Source organism: Dipodomys spectabilis, unplaced genomic scaffold, assembly GCF_019054845.1.
Source record: "Dipodomys spectabilis isolate Male_0828 unplaced genomic scaffold, ASM1905484v1 ptg000166l, whole genome shotgun sequence".
Lineage (NCBI taxonomy): Eukaryota > Metazoa > Chordata > Mammalia > Rodentia > Heteromyidae > Dipodomys > Dipodomys spectabilis.
The window spans coordinates 636,560-653,504 of record NW_024870843.1 but is presented as its reverse complement, the minus strand read 5'-3'; the positions used below and the strand labels follow the sequence as shown (position 1 = coordinate 653,504).

The 16,945-nt window shown below is 35.7% G+C and overlaps 1 pseudogene; it reads right to left on the bottom strand.

Moving 5' to 3' along the window:
- Positions 1-12,296: 12,296 nt before the first annotated feature.
- LOC122119401 lies at positions 12,297-12,393 on the bottom strand (annotated as a pseudogene).
- Between the last annotated feature and the right edge of the window lie 4,552 nt (positions 12,394-16,945).

Below are 16,945 nucleotides of genomic sequence, written 5' to 3'. Positions count from 1 at the left end.
GAATTGTATGGTTAGGTAATTTCATCATGTCAAGTTCATCAAAAGGATGGACTTCCATAAACTTTAACAACCCTGCAACACCACTGCACATGCAAACTTAAGTGTTCACAATTGTAAGCCAGACCTGTGTTTTACTAAAGCTTTGTATATAGTGTGTTATTTTTTCATTTAAGCTTGTCACAAAATGTGTTTGCCCTAGAAATAAATGATGGCATTAGAACTACAGTAAGTTAGTGTAAATCTTTACAATGAACACATGTTAAGTATGAGTTGTTCTTGCTTTCCTTTTCTTATTTTATCTTTACGAAATTGATTTCAGTTTTGATGTAGTGTTTGCCAGACAGGTACTCCATCACTGGAGTCACTCCACCAATCCTTTCTTGTTTAAGTTACTTTACGTATAGAGTAACAATTTTTGCACCCAGCTCCAAAAGCAGGGACCATGATTTCATTCCAATATACCTACCTAGTAGGTTGATATAGGTGATACATTCCTTCCTAGACTGATTCAGAACTGTGATCCTCTCAAATTTCTACCACGTTAGTTAATAGTGTGTGCTCCAGTTCTGCATACCTCTAGAAGATATGGCAGAAGTAAATGATTACAGGTAATTTGAGTGAATCATTGGCTCATAGGTGATTTGATATTAAAACGTAGGGTAAGTTTGAAAGTATAATCACAGTAGTCAGATATTTTGCTAAGTAAATTTTGCTTCACATTAAAAAACACCTCGACCAGAATTCAGGACTTATTTTGTTGTCTGTCAACTTGTATGTCATCTGGAAAAATAAACTTAATGTCTTCCATGAGTGGTAAAGATCTTTGAATGGTCTGATGTGCTGGATCACATCTATAATCATGGTTAGCAATCAGAAATAAATAGATCACAATTTGAAAATAGCCTAACCAAAAATTAGGAAATCTCAATCTCAACAAACTAGTGGATCATGTTGAATCATGCCATTAATCTCAACACCACAAGAGGCTAAGTCTCTGCTCAGTACCTGTGTCACTTAGGTAACTGGCTCACTTGGAGGCAGTCACCTCTCCTGATGCAGAAACTGGGCTGAGATTTAGCCAAGAGGAGGGAGGAGTCTGCCCCACCTTCCCAGGGTGGACCTTCAGAATGCAGTGAATGTGCTTGCTTTCCTCCTCCAAATGGCTTGAGACGCCATGCTGCTGAGTGCTCATTATTTGATTCCAGTTACCTGTGTTAGAGGTGTAAGGTAACAGTAAATTAAATTTCACGTTTGCCAATTGAGCTGTTCTTCACCGCCTGTGAGTTCAACTCACCAAGTATCCATTTTTTGAGAGTTGAGAACACTCAGGTAAGGGAGAGAGGGAGGGTGAGTGAAAGAGAGGAGAGATATATAGAGAGAGGGAGAGAGAACAGAAAGAAAGGAAGGAAGGAAGGAAGGAAGGAAGGAAGGAAAGAGGATAGAAGGAAAGAAAGAAAGAAAGAAAGAAAGAAAGAAAGAAAGAAAGAAAGAAAGAAAGAAAGAAAGAAAGAAAGAAAGAAAGAAAGAAAGAAAGAAAGAGAAGGAAGGAAGGAAGGAAGGAAGGAAGGAAGGAAGGAAGGAAGGAAGGAAGGAAGGAAGGAAGGAAGAAAAAGAAAAGAGAAGAAAGATAATGATTGAGAATGAACGGTTTGGAGTCAGGAGTTACATGTTACATGGCAGAAGTCCTACCTGTATTTAGTATTAGGTCTGCCCAAGCCATGCAGACCTTATGCAGACACTTCCCTTCTTCTTGGTTAACTTTCCATCCTTTATGTGTAACCTCGGTATCTGGCATGCCTGGAGGCAGACACCTCCCCCTCCTACTAAGTCACAACCTAGTCAGCCTCTGGTCAAACTTTCCATTTGACCAGAGGATATTCCCAGGCCCTGAGGTCACATCACAGCCAGAATTTTCCTCCACCAGGCCATATCTCTTCCGGTCCTTGGCCTAGATATGTCCTGGCCCGAGGTTGTGTCAACCCCCTTTTTTTCACATGCCTCTCCACCATATATGGCATGGGCAGCAGTTCAGTAAATAAACTACTTTACCTGACTGAATACCATGCGGTGTTCTCTTCATTGGCTACCTAATGAAACTTACCTTATTAATATACCTTACACTTCAGAGTTTCTAGTTATGAATTCATGGATATTTTTCTGACATATGTGAGATCAATATCTACAAAACATATGTACTAACTCAACATTTAACAGTAAAATTCTGCCTGGAATCTTTTTTTTCAATTTTTTAATTTTGAAAATAATGTACAGAGAAGTTGCAATTACATTTGCAAGATAATGAGTACATGTCTTATTAAGCATTGGTGCCTCCTCCTTTTTTTCCCCTATTCATCCCTTCCCATCCCCCACTTCCTCCTCCAAAGTTGTAAAGTTCGTTTTTTGACATAATGTGTTGTACATCTCATTGTTGCTATGGATCCACCTGTATCCCTATTGACATAATTTGTTTTTTTCCCTTCCCCTCCACAAAGACTACCAACATCTGAATTTTTAATAGCAGCTTAATTAACCTTAACATCTATTTTGTTTGCTTTGCTTTGTTTTGTTTTTAGCTTAAAATAATCAAAGATTTGGTGGGACAATCTGCAAAGATCTCTGCCTTCATATTTTCTAATCACCCTGGGCTACAACATGTGTGCTACCAGATGACATGATGGAACTTTGAAAAACTAGAAAGCAGATACACATCATAAGGTTCATGGCTTTGGGATTTCTCAGATTCTTTTTTAAATGTAATTGTTACTAAGGTGTGTAGAGTGAGTTTACCATATCACAATTCATATAACGTGTACATTAGCCTTGTAGACAGCGCCATCCTTTCCTGACCTTTCCCCCAGTTTTTGTTTGTTTTGTTGTTGTTTGTTTTTGTTTTTGTGTCTAACTATCAGTTTCAACTCAGGGTTGGTTGCTGCACCTGCGTTTTTGTAATCAAGGTTACTCTACCTCTGGAGTCCCAGCTCCCTTTATGGCTTTTTGGTTGTTAATTGGAGAGAAGAGTCACAGATTTTCTCACTCCTGCTGTCTTTGAACTGTGATCATCAGCCTCCTGAGTAGCTAGGATTATAGGCCTGAGTCCCCAGTGTCCAGCTACTAACGTGTTGGTTTCATGCTTCCCTGGTTGTGTTACAATTTTCCTCAACTCTTGGCACTAATACTACATATTGCCTGGCTCAAATCTGAATTGGTGGAACATGCTTTTATTTTGAGGAAGGCAGGAATAGGAAACTATAGGCCATATGGACATATAAGCTAAACAAATCATTTGGAACATGACATAAAGACAAGTAAATTTATTGCCAGTTGACTGTGTCCTGTCTTTACTGTTAATTTTGCATGGCCTGTGAATGATGTTAGACACATCCAAATGTCCATTGGCAGAAATAAGGTTTCTCATCCTTTTCTAAAAACAAAACAAAAAGCCACCAAAAAATATTACGTATGAGTCCAGCAATTTCCTTGAATTACAGACCAATCTGCCCCTATTTTATGAAAAAATGTCCTTTATTCAAGTGCTGCTACTTTTTCTAACTACAAATATAATGAAAGCTTTAGTAGTCTGTAGAATTGTATACCACAGCTGTCATTTTAGTTTACAAGAAATTCAGACTTTAAAATGTTTATTTATTTTTTTGACAGTTATGGGGCTTGGACTCAGGGCCTGGACACTGTCCCTGAGACTCTGTGCTCAAGTTAGTTAACATTCTACCAATTGAGCCACAGAGTCACTTCTGTTTTATGAGTTGTTGATTGGAGATAAGAGTCTTATGGGGACTTTTCTTCCTGGGCTGGCTTTGAACTGCGATCCTCCGATCTCAGCCTCCTGACTAACTGGGATTACAGGCATGAGAGACTGGCACCTGGCTTTAAATACTCATTTTTAAAATGAATTGCTTGGTGCCTCTGGCTCACATATATAATGCTAGCTATAGTTAGGTTTACAGTTATGAGAAACAAACACTAGGTAAGTGTTGTTCATGATGGTTTGTATTGCCATGTTTTAATATTGTTTGTTTCTTATACTACAATGCTCTTATTTTTATTTTCACCTAGGAGGGGGTGATAAGTGCTAGTCAGTGTTGAACTTTCTTTGGATGAGATGGAGCTATGTGGATGATATTTCCTAGAATGGCATGGAATTGAAATCTTCCTGCTCTCAGCTCCCCATGGGCCTGGGATGATAGAAGTATTCCATCACACATAGCCAGGGGTTGGGGAGTATTGCAGGTAACCCTACACTGGTCTGGAACTGATGTCCCAAATACCTAGCTTTACAGGCAAAACCATCTTATATTCCATTTCACTTTGAATAGCTTATGTATATACTTAGAGAGTACAATGATAACATACTACATGTTAAGTATATAAAATAGCCAATATAATTAGCAGGTTTATCTCCCTAAACATTCAAGCTCATTTATTTTGGTAACCTCCTGACTCTGTTAACTATTTTGGAATATACCATAAACACGAATACACTGACAATGTGCAAAATATTGGAAGTTGACAGAGATAGAAACAAGTTAGATTGATGTTAGGAAAACGATCCCTTAAATATGTATTTTAATGTTTTTTTCTTTCATGCATGTGTTTCTAACGCATTTATAAGATTATTTCTTTGTTGCTTTGTATGTCCCTCCCCCACAGTGTAACCCCCGCTTTCACTATATTTGATGTCAGTATAACTTGTGGAGGAGATGGGGACAAACAAGTCGTTTAAGGATTCAGGTGGACCTGTTGCAACAATGAGAAGTACAAAATGTCATGTCAAAAACGAGCTTTACAATGTCGGTGTGGGGGGGAGGGGGGGAAGGATTGGGTGGGGGGGAGGGGGGAGGCTGGGAAGGGAGGTGAAGGGTAAACAAAGGAGGAGGCTGCAATGCTTGGTAAGAAATGTATGCATTATCCTGCCCATGTAATTGTAACAACTCTGTACAGTATGTTCTCAAATAAAATAAAATAAAATAAATTAAAAAAAAGAAACAAGTTAGATTATGTATAGTAAATATATATTTATCTATTGCTCCTCTGAAGAATATTATCATATATTCACCATGACAATACCACCATATATTCACCATGACAATAATTTTCCTGCAGTGTAGAATTTCCCATTTCATAATCTGCCATCTTCATCTTTTTACATCTTTTTATGTTATAAGTATGAATGTTTTCCTGTTTATTATAATGTTTTGAAATTATTATATGATGGAATTAAAAATTTGTAGAGTCTACTGAAATTATCTCATTTTGTTTGGATTTGTGATGCTAAATCAATAAGACCATGGTTTCCTGAAATTTATGCTAACAGACTATATCACCAAATTATATTCTAATTACATCTTATTATTGTATTTTTATATAGGGTTCTACTGTTGCTGTTTTATGATATAGAAAGTTGTGAAGCTAGACTGAAACTTGCAACCCCACTGCCTCCAGTAACAATGTTTTATCACCAGGTTATGGAGGCTGATAAGTATAACTCTAACTAATCAGGAGTTTGAGACCTGAGATTTATTCAGACAGCCTGAGCATGAAATTTTATGAGTCTCTTCTCTCCAGTTCAGTAGAGAAAGCTTGCAGTGGAACTGTGGCATAATTGGTAGATCACTACTGTCACCAGAAAGATACTCGGGCTTGTCATATAGCCCCTGAATTCAAGACCTAAAACACAGATATGCACAACACACCCTCACACACATACACACACACTCCAACACACATGTACACACACATTCTCTGGCAATGTTGTATCTTAAATTCTTATCCAGAGATTGGGCAATAGGCCACTAATTTGTGAAGGTTTTTTTTACTGATTATTTTGAAGGAGGAGGATAGTTCATGGGACAAAGATGACAAGATTAGGAAACAAAAAACTAACAAAGTCCTAGGATGTAGATGTCAAAAATAGATGCAAGAAGTACATGGCAGCCTGAGAGGGCCCAGAGAGGAAAAATGATTTCTGTAGGATGAGAGGAATAGTGACAAATAAGGCATGGATCTGACCTAGGAAGTGTTCCTTGAGGTTGAGAGCATACTGATTCCCAGGCTTAGCTGAGGATATTGGGATTTGACAATGTTCACATATGTATAGAGTGATGTGGGAGGGGAGATTTCAGTCTCCAGTATGTCTTTGGGATGGTCTTATGTGAGCAAGAAGCTTAGATCATTGGGCTCTGAGAGATGACACTCTCTACCTCATAATGGAATAGAATATGGAACTCTGAGAGCCAGGCAACTGTAACTGACAGTCAGCTCAAGCCAGCTCAAGTGGCCTGTAGCTCAGGAACAAGAAAGATGTTCCTGTGTCGTTTGCAAAGTTCAAGAGCCTCAGATCTCAGGCATGAGAGGTGTTAGTGCTTCACTCAATGCTGTAGACATTGGATCAGTGCCGAAACACGAATCCATATTCTCAGGCCTTTTTAAAATTTTTATTATAAAGATACTATACAGAGGGTTACAGTTACATGAGCAAGGTAATGAGTACACTTCCTATTAAGCATTGTTACCCCCTCCATTGTTTTCCCACTACCATCCCTTCCCTCCCTACCTTCCCCAAGGTTCTTTTTTTTTTCTTTAATAGTGATTAAGTGATAACATAATTTCCCAAATTTCACAGTATTGTGGAATAAGGATGCGCATTTAAAGTCACAAGCTCATTCTAATTTTCCTGGAGCAAATTGTCTATCACAGTCTATAACATATAATGGTGTACCCATATACACCATACATGTGATCAGCAGTATGGGATAATTAGTAGTGTTTCGACCAGATGAGTGGGAGTTCTTTGTTTCTTAAGTCCTAGGATGTAGATGTCAAAAATAGATTCAAGAAGTACATGGCAGCCTGAGAGGGCCCAGAGAGGAAAAATGATTTCTGTAGGATGAGAGGAATAGTGACAAATAAGGCATGGATCTGACCTAGGAAGTGTTCCTTGAGGTTGAGAGCATACTGATTCCCAGGCCTAGCTGAGGATATTGGGATTTGACAATGTTCACATATGTATAGAGTGATGTGGGAGGGGAGATTTCAGCTCACACTAATACTCCTCCAACTCTTCAATGAAAGTGAAAGAGAAAGTTCACTACCGAACACATTCTATGAAGCCATCATAACCCTCATCCCAAAACGAGGCAGGGACTCATCAAAGAAAGAGAACTATAGACCCATTTCTTTGATGAATATTGATGCAAAACTTCTCAACAAAATTTTGGACAACCGACTTCAACAATTCACCCAAAAAATCATACACCATGATCAAACAGGATTCATTTCAGGGATGCAAAGTTGGTTCAATATACGCAAATCAATTAATATTATTCATCACATCAACAGGAGCAAGAATAAGAACCACATGGTTATCTCAATAGATGCAGAAAAATCATTCGACAAGATCCAACACCCCTTTATGATGAAGGATTTGGAAAAATTAGGAATCCATGGAACATTCCTCAATACAATAAAGGCTGTATATGACAAACCTACAGCCAGCATTATACTTAATGCTGAAAAACTAAAGCCATTTCCTCTTAAATCAGGAACAGGACAAGGATGTCCACTCTCTCCAATTTTTTTTTTATTGCAGCATTATTTACCATAGCTAAGATCTGGAACCCACCCAGATGCCCCTCAGTAGATGAATGGATCAAGAAAATGTGGTATATATACACAATGGAATTCTACACCTCCATCAGAAAAAATGACATTGCCCCATTTGTTAGGAAATGGAAAAACTTGGAAAAAAATATATTAAGTGAAGTAAGCCAGGTCCAAAGAAACATAGGCCTCATGGTTTCCCTTATTTGCAATATCTAGTATATGTATGAGTCAAGTGGAAAAGGTCAGATAATGTGATGTTAGGAAAATGAACCCTTAGATATGTATTTTAATGTTTTTTTCTTTCATGCATGTGTTTCTAACGCATTTATAAGATTATTTCTTTGTTGCTTTGTATGTCCCTCCTCCACAGTATAACCCCTGCTTTCACTATATTTGATGTCAGTATAACTTGTGGAGGAGATGGGGAAAAAAAAGTAGTTTAAGGATACAGGTGGACCTGTTGCAACAATGAGAAGTACAAGTTGTCATGTCCAAAACGAGCTTTACAACGTCGGTGCGGGGGGGGGGGGGGTCGAGAATGATTGGTATTGGGGGGAGGAAGGCTGGGAAGGGATGAGTAGGGTAAACAAAGGAGGAGATTGCAATGCTTGGTAAGAAATGTACGCATTATCCTTCCCATGTAATTGTAACCCCTCTGTAAAGTATGTTCACAAATAAAATAAAATTAAATTTAAAAAAGTATAACCAATTTAAGAGGTCAAATACGTATTTTGTACTGACAATCATCTTACAGCAATAACTTACTAACTAATTATGTCGGTATCTTCTTACCTAACATACAATAAGAGCTGAAAGCAGTCTCTTTTTCTAAATTAATATTGTAAATGCTTTGATTATGATGACTTTATTATTAGACAAATAATATGTACAGAAAGGTGGTTCCACTGAAATGACATGACAGACTCTGATAAATAAAACATTTCAACACAGTTAGCTTTTTTCAGCCTCACCCTGTCCACATTGGCAAACAACATTTCAACAGCACATGCACACATATACACATACACACATGTTCGCACATGTACACACACATATGCATGCATGCTAAATTCAGGGTATATTGTACAAAAAATCCAAATAAAATATTAGTGATTAGGACAAATGATAATATGCCTTATTACAAAATAATACATAAACCATTACCAGGCATGTTACATTTTACCTGCCTTTCCACATGTGACCACTTAATTTATTTTTAATTAATTAATTACCCTATTAATTAATTCATTTCTTTCGTGCTAATCCTAGTGCTTGAACTCAGGGCCTAGCTTTGTCCCAGATTTTATTTTTTGTTTCAGTTTTCTCAAGGCTAGGATTTTACTGCTTGTACCACAGCTCCATTTCTAGCTTTTGATTGTTACTTTCAAATCAGAATCTAATGGACTTTTTTTTTCTTGGTCTGCTTTCAAACCACAATCCTCAGATTTCATCTTTCTTATTAACTAGTACTAAAGACATAAGCCATTGGTATGGCTTCTACTTTTTCCTCTATAGTTATCTAATGCCCATACTTATATAGTAATTTTAAAATGAGAGTATAGAAGCAAGATGTACAGTGATGATACTGTCCAGTCAGAAATTCAAGTTAGTAATGTAAATTTATTATTAAAACCATACACAAACAATACCATGATATAGTGTAAGAGAACTCACTATTGAACATACGAGCCTCAAGAGTTTTCTAATAGATCTATTATTTATTGGTACCCAACATTAGAAAAATGTATGAGGCATTGGTAAAACAGAAGTCCTTTGCATGACTACATACATTCTTTGCTTTTTTAAAGACACTTGCTTTCATCTAAAATGTAGGCCTGACTATTGTCTTCATGTGATTTTGATGATTGAAAATGCTTAGTGAGAAAGTCAAAACGTATTAGTAGTCCTTAACTATCAATTCTCATTTTCTTCTTGGAGAATATTATGATCAAATCAATAGTTCAGAATCAGCAAGCAATACTTCACAATCATGCTTCCAGTGCAAGTGGATCACCAGTAAGAAATCCTCAATACCAATTTCCACAAAGTTTTGTCACAGATACAATCTCCCTGCTTTCTCTAGCTGCTTTACTACCTTCTTTTCCTTCATTGTACAGGAAAAGTATGATTCAACTGATTTCAGTCAGATCTGTTACTAGAATTATCAAGGATTTAGTTTATTGTGTGTAATTTTGTCAAAGTTATATCTCTTTACATAGGCTACTAAAAATGTATTTACTAATTTCAAGTAAATACATAAATTCTATTTCCATCTCTTTTAAAAATCAATTTTTGTTTGCTCTATAAATTGATCAGAGGCATGGATTTTGTGGCTAGCTAGGTCATTATACATCTGTCTCTCTCTTTCTCTCTCCCTTTCTTGGTTCTCATAGATAATATGATTGCTCCATAATTATCCTAATTTATTTTGCTTTTATATTTTTGGTTGCATCATTTCACTTTTTGCTCTGCCATTTCCCATATCATTTATATAAAAGGCATTATTTCCTATTTTCTCATTCCTAGAATAAGCTGCACATGAAGACATCACAGGTCCTCATTTTCAGTGTGTACATTTGAATATGGAGGAACATCTTTCCGCTGCTCTCCATCAATTCCCTACTCTCCAGTTAGAATAATTTCGAATAGTAAAATTGGAAAAAGAGAAAATAAATCATGATGAATAAACAATTGCAGAAAATTCACCGGATATTTCTGACCAGTTCAACCAATGTGAAATATTAGGGAAATACATGGACACCTCATTCCCACTGGCACTCAAAGTCTCTGGTTAGGCAATTCTTAGGAATATGGGGAACAAGATGAAAAAGTAAGGAATGGTATCAATTGCAAGAAATAAAATTGGAGAAGGATCCAAGCAATTTTCTTCATTGGGCTGCCGAAAATATTCAGCTTTTTACATTGCGGAGACTTCTTTCCCAAAAGGCCACTCATGTGAATAGTAGGGATGATGATGAGTATACCCCTCTTCGAGAAGCCTACAGTGGAAACTTAGACATTATCAGTGAGTTGATGTCTCAAGCGGCACATGCAATAACTGTAGATGACTGATCACCCCTGCACAGTGCATATACATGGAATAATACCAGAGTGACTTCTTTCATACTTCATCATGATACAGATACCAATGCCCAGACTAAAAGACTCATTTTTTTAAAAAAATTTTTTTGATTTGGTAGTGGGACCTGAACTCTGGGCCTGGACGCTGTCCCTCAGCTCTTCAGCTCAAGGCTAACGCTCTACCACTTGAGCCACAGCACCACTTCTGGCTTTTTTTCCTGCTTATATGGTGCTGAGGAATCGAACCTAGGGCCTCATGCATGCAAGCTAAGTGCTCTACCACTGAGCCATATTCCCAGCCCAAATATTTTTGTTTGTTTGTTTTTTGTTGTTGTTGTGTTTTTTTTTGGTCAGTTGTGGGGCTGGAGCTCTGGGCTTGGGTGCTGTCGCTGTGCTCTTCAGCTCAAGGCGAGCGCTCTACTGCTTGAGCCACAGCGCCACTTCCCCAAACTAAAGAATTTTTGACACCTTTACATCTTGTTGCTGAGAATTGAGATAGCAAAGATACGCTGGATCACCTTCTGTTGAACCATTATATAAAACCAGGCCGGAAGAACAACATAGAAGATACTGTATTTGATATTGCCAAAAGGATAAGTATGTATCACTACCTCTATGAAGTTGTGATAGGCTATACAAATTGTTCACTGAAGTCCTAATGGTCGGGTTAAGTTTCTTAAATTTCAAAAATGCAAGTCCATCTTTTGTGTCCCTACAAAATATTTTCACAATCCAAATAAGAGCAATATATATATTTTTTGGTCAGTCATGGGGCTTGAAATCTGGGCCTGGGAGCTATCCCTGTGCTCTTCAGCTCAAGGTTAGCGCTCTACCACTTGAGATACAGCTCCACTTCCAGTTTTCTAGTGGTTTATTTGAGATAAGTGTACCACAGACTTTCCTTCCCAGGCTGGCTTTGAACCATGATCCTCAGATCTCAGCCTCCTGTGTAGCTAGGATTATAGGCATGAGCCACCAATGCTTGGCAGCACCAATATTTTACTGTAAAAATTCATGGATTCCGTGGAATTCTTCCAAGTGAATTGCCTGCCTTGGATGTCAAAATGTATTCAATATTTTTTGTATATATGTATAATAATTTCTTCAGAGTTTGTGATTTTTTTAATCAGAAATAATTTTAATTTATCTGTTGAAATGAGTAGTACAGAAACTAAAATATTTCTTGTGCTTGTCTGAAAAAGTATATTTAAAAATATTCTATATTCTATGTTTGCAAAATGTTCATAATTTATTTTATTTTCTCCTAGATATACTTTGAATTCTACATTATTTTATAATATATATGTTCATTAATGTGTCCTTTCCGATTGCATTCCATGTAGAAACAGTTTGCTTCCTTTTTTTCTAGGACTTAATATTATTTTTTTTAATTTAATTTTATTTTTATTTGGGATAAAATGACAAGTTGTCTAATTTGAGAATATTTGTAAAGTTTATGCTATGTAAACGCCTTTCTGAGGTGAAGATTTAATACACTGATGTCAAACTAAATTATATGAATTACGTGTATTGTTACACTTGTAATTTTGTAATCAACTTTTTAATAACTGTTTTTCATTTCTTGAATCTGAAGAATGAAAAATATGGAATACTTCTCAAATTTTCATATTATCCTTGTGCAAGTGCCATGTTAATCTCTGTATTTTAATTTGAGTATACGTGCTGCTAAAGCGTGTAGTATCCTCTAAATTTAAGTAGTTAATCATGCAATCTTTATACAGGTTTATATCTATGGGTGCCTACTTGTAACAAGGAAACTTTATTGTTCCTTACATTGCTATCGATCTTATTTCCCTAAAATTCTGTGAATAGTGGAAAATTTATATTTATCATTTGATTGCTCACATTTGCAAAATTTTTTTGTCAATGACTATCTTAAGTCTTTTTATTTGGAATTTGGTCATACTCTCAATTATTTATAGATAGGCCCAAAGGTGATGGCTTTCTCAAGTACTTATATATTCAACTGAATTAGCTTTGCGGACCTAATGGATTCAAAGTAAGCGTTGCTTAAGAGCTACTTCTAAACTTCTTCAGCTGACATTTTCCCAATGAGGTGTTACAGGAACAAATGTCTACCTGAGCCTTTACACTTCTTCCATGTGGGAACAGCCCAACCAGAATATCTTACCCTGACAGCATAGATTGTCTTACTAGAAGAAAACTAATCTTGGTTACAAGGGATCATAGAGAGATGAACAGTTCAAACAGAACTGTTCAGACTAGAAGGTATTTTATCAAAATATAATTGTTTATTATACCTTCCATTTCAAAAGTAGCTAACGCCAAGAAGGTGAAAAAATTGTTCGTATGCATGATTACTTAATGTCCTGGACTGTCTACCATCCAACCATGCAGGAACTTGCACTACTGCCTTTTTATCACCCAATATTTTCATAGTTGCAGGAGAAGTGCATATGTTTCTCCTCATTATTAGGCATTAAATTGATAATGTTTTAATCACAGTGTTTCCTATTGCCTCCATGCTGTAAATCTACAAATGCTAAATCTTTAGGTCTAACTCTATCAGACACTGAAGTAGAGATAATGGAATAATACTTTAAAATAGAGTTGCCTTTAATACAGTAACCACAACAGAACAATACAAAACGTGTGCTTTTTAATTATATTATATATAGTTATATATTTTATATTGATATGTGCTGATTTTATATTTCACACATTGAAACTTACTAGAATTAGTTGATAGTTTGACAAATAAATTGATATTTATTTATTCCAATAAATAGAATTGCAATATAAATAATTAGGTTTAAAATATATATTAGACTATATAAGTATCAATGCAATGTTTTTAGTATAAACTTATGATACATTCTAACTGTTCTTGGTCTTCTGAATCCACATGGTTAAAAAAAAACAATGTTTTCCTCTAATCAATAATGGATTTTACTCTGCTGCTGTTTATTGTTTTAATTCGCTTGTCCCAAACTGTTTTTCTCCATATTTCTAAAGCATTCCTACTGATTATGCCCAAATTTTGCTAAGATGTCTAAAAAATATTATTCTTCTTGCAATACCCATGCATCCTAGGAACCCAGGTCCGAGTTACCTGCATCATCAGATAACAGGGGCAAAACTTCTCACCAAAGCCCATGCAACATATCAACACAAAGTAATTGAAGACCCATCTCAATTTCGCATTTCCTATATTTCAGGGCCCCAATTCCTTGAGATGCAGGAATTAGAAGTAAGCAATTGTGAAATACAAGGCTACTTAAAATGAAGGATGAGATCGCAAAATTTGAGAGAAAGTACTGTAATTTAAACATTCAACTTACAGATAACCAGCCCATATGAGTGAACACGTTCACAAAGTGTCATAAGATTATTTTTAATACCCCTCAACTATTATTAACGAAAGATTTTATTCCAACATAAGTGGGCCAAAAAATAGTTTCTGGGAGGATAGATCAATAATTGGTCTACCAAAGCCCTGAAATCTTGACTTAGAGCTCAAATGTAATTCAGAAAAACATTTGAAGCACTAAAGAGTGCTTCAATCACTGGGAATTCAGTACAACATGTTTCTGTGGTATAAAAATGTCACTCTCAAACCAATGATAATCTATATTTAATCTCCTGAAAGTGTATTCCTTTTCAAATAAACATTTTGAAATCACATTCGCCAAAATAACATTTGACAAGTTGATGATACTTAGTGACATTACAAGTTTTTCAAGTATAGGGAGCAAGTTACAATAGAGTTGAATTATTTACACAGCACTAATGCCAAACATGTTCAACCATTCATTAAAGTGTAGAAATAATACCACCCACAATTTGTGTTTTTCAGTAAGAGACTTCCAGAAGTATGTTAAATAGATCAGCCTCCTAAATTTCAAACCCAAACGTTACCTAATAAATTTCATCATTTATTAAGGTACATTTTTAAAAAATCACAAATAGTTGCTTATCATATGTTATTTTATGTTTTCCCTCTGTCTAACATAGTAAGAAATATGACTTTAAGTCTTTAATATGGGTACTCATCAGAGATATGACAAACATAATATCTGTCTTCTATTTCAATCATATTCCTCTCTAAGAATAAAGTCAATTTTCTTCTTTTTCCAAAACTTATAGGTAGTAGAAAATATTATTCCATGTAAAATAAAAGAATCACACCATTGTACAAAGCCATTTATAAAAATTCATTGTTAGGAATACATTCTAAGCTATTTTTTAACTTTCTTTTTGACAAAAGATTAATCTTCCAAATGGGTGAGAATAAAATCATGTTTAGGTGCTTCACGTCTCCAGTCTTGCAAATTGTTGCTGCAGATGAATGAATTATGGAAATATAAGCTGACATCAGTTCAAGAATATGCAGGATTGAGACTCCATGGAATGTATATAAACCTTTAAAAGTATTAATAGATAGTTTAACAGAATGACTATCAGGAAGTTGAAACCAGAGAGGAATTATAGTAAAGACATAGAATGAATGAAAAATGAACAAGGGATAAGTACAGCTAGAATACTCAATGTACACATATCATGAAGGGAATGGTAAATTGGAAATAAATCTTGGAGAAAGGGTTGTTTGAGAATGATGGAAGGAGTGACTCTGATCTAGGAGCATTGGACAATTAGATGGATATATTTAATTGTAACACAATTGCACAACCTTTTGAAATTCAGTTAAAAACACAAGAAACAAAAACACACAAAAATCACAACCAAACAGCAATCTCTAGAGAGTATGAATATGACCTCTCAAAATTTGAATCAGTTAACGAAGGGCATTCTTGGGAAAAGCAAACAAAGCTGTTCAAAGAGGAAGTTTGGGGTAGGGGAGAATTTTGAACAGAATTAAATAGATTGTCTAAGGTTATAAATCACCTACATCTGCTCTAAACAGTATCTTTCTTCTATGAGTTTTTTGTCTGAACTGGATAATCCAGTCCTGAGAAACACTTGGTAGCTTGTGAGGTAGAATGGAAGAAACAAGATCAAGAACCCATTACTCCACTGGAGAGAAAACAATCCTCTATATTTTCTCTAATCTCTCTTCATTACTCTTTCTTCAAACATTTAAGTCAATTGATTTTGAATTATATTTTTCCTTTTTCCTCTGGCAAAGTAATTGGTCAAAATAATTTCATTAAATATTATTTGCCATTTTCTTCTTTCATGCTGTTTAATTGGCCAAGTGAGTCCATTAAACTACCCTCTTGCATTTGGTTGCCATGAAACTACATCTATGTTAATGAGGAGAAATCTAATGCTAAACTTTGTCTCCAGAAAACAGTCCAAGAGGCTCTAATCACAAATATTTGGCTGCATTTTTTTTCTTTTACCTTGAAAGACTTCTTCTGGCTAAAGTGCCCACAATAAAAAGTACTACAATCAGAATTGTCTAACCTCAAAGATATATTTTGCTAACAAGATGCTTAGAAGAAACAAAAAAATACTGCACTTTTATCTTCTCTCTTAAGATTCTCCTTAGATACCATATCAGAAACAGTGAAGTTATTCTATGCAAAATTATTTCAATAGATTATTTTTCTCTTGGTCTTGCATTAGTTCACCAAGATGTATGGAGGAGAATAGAGTTAAATCACCCATACCTTGGAAGAAAGTGTGTGTTACAAAAGGACAATGCTTCTATGTCCTACTTCTATGTCCTTCTCTTAGCTCTTGCCGAGTTCCAATTAATCACAGCTTCTTGGCTTCAAGTCTAGTGAAGCTGAAGAGCCATACAGGCTCCACCACTGCTACATCTTCATTATTTCTCTTTTAAAACTCTTTAAGTTGCCTCATTTGGATGTGGAATTTATTTTCATGTCTTCATTCAATCAGTTCTGCATTATAGTGAGACAAATGTGCTCTGTAAAATCACTTTAGGGAGTATAAATACTAACACAATTTACATCAAAAAGTTTTGGCCTCCCTTCACTGCAGAAGACAATACGCTTAGCTAAGGCTTCTAAGAAAACTTTTTTTTATTAACTTTTCCATTTGATCAATTCTTTTCTGAACTTTTAGGCATATGTAATAAAAGAAGTTTTCATTATCTCATATTAATAAGAATATTATTTTTGTGAGCCACTTGGAAATGTGAAATCATTGGTTTGAAGTATCCAATCAGATTTTTTTCTGTGTTTCACTGCTTCACGTCCAAAGACATTGTGGAAAGTGTTACAAACAGAAAGGTGTAATCCCAACACCTTCTTTCATTGTGGAGGTCACTTTCTCCATA